This window comes from Olea europaea, chromosome 1 (assembly GCF_002742605.1).
Source record: "Olea europaea var. sylvestris chromosome 1, O_europaea_v1, whole genome shotgun sequence".
Classification (NCBI taxonomy): Eukaryota; Viridiplantae; Streptophyta; class Magnoliopsida; order Lamiales; family Oleaceae; genus Olea; species Olea europaea.
Genome location: NC_036237.1, coordinates 9,284,838 through 9,285,714, shown reverse-complemented (window position 1 = coordinate 9,285,714; position 877 = coordinate 9,284,838).

Here is an 877-nt window from a genome sequence, read left to right as displayed (position 1 = left end):
GTATATATATATATATATATATATATATATACACAAAAAGTTTATGATTTTACTAATTCTTAGAATTTATAAAAACAGATTAAGATATCAGCTAAAATATAGCTATAATATAGAAGGTTATATAGAAGAAGATAATATAATTGGAACATACAGTAAAGACATAAAAGAAGTTTTAGAAATTTTTAGAATAATTAAAAATTTACCTTTAGAAATAAAAGAAAAAATATTTAAAATGATATATTTGAAGAATATAAGCATATATATATAATATAAGAAGTCTTGAGTGAAATAGATTTCACAATAATCTGGAAATAAAAAAGTTAGATTATCTAGACTTAGAAATAAGAAATAATAGTAGAAAAGTAACAACTGTAGAAAGTAATATTTTAAAGTGTAATTTAGAAACTAAACATAAATTACATAGTTTATTTTCAGAAGAACCAAGTCAAAATAGTATTATAGACTTAATTATAAATTTGTCCAGAAATTTAGAAATTGAAAATAAAAAGAAGTTTAATTATTTAGAAAATATTATAGATAAAAAATTTGAAACAAAAAATATTAAAGAATCTTTAGATTATATTAAGAATCAAAATTCTAGTATCCTAGAAAAATTAGTAAAATTTCCTATAAAACTAGATTTTTCAGAAACAATAAAGAATTTAGATTTTAATAAACCTAAAGAAATAGAAATAGAAATAGACATTAAAAGAATAACAATTAAAATAGAAGAATTAGTTAAAGATCTTAAAAATTGTATTCTTAGTTAATGACAGATAAAAATTATTTAGAAGCACTTGAATATTGTAAAACCTTTCATACAGAAGTTGAAGGACTTACTAGACATACTTCTCCAAAAAACTCAGACACGGTTATT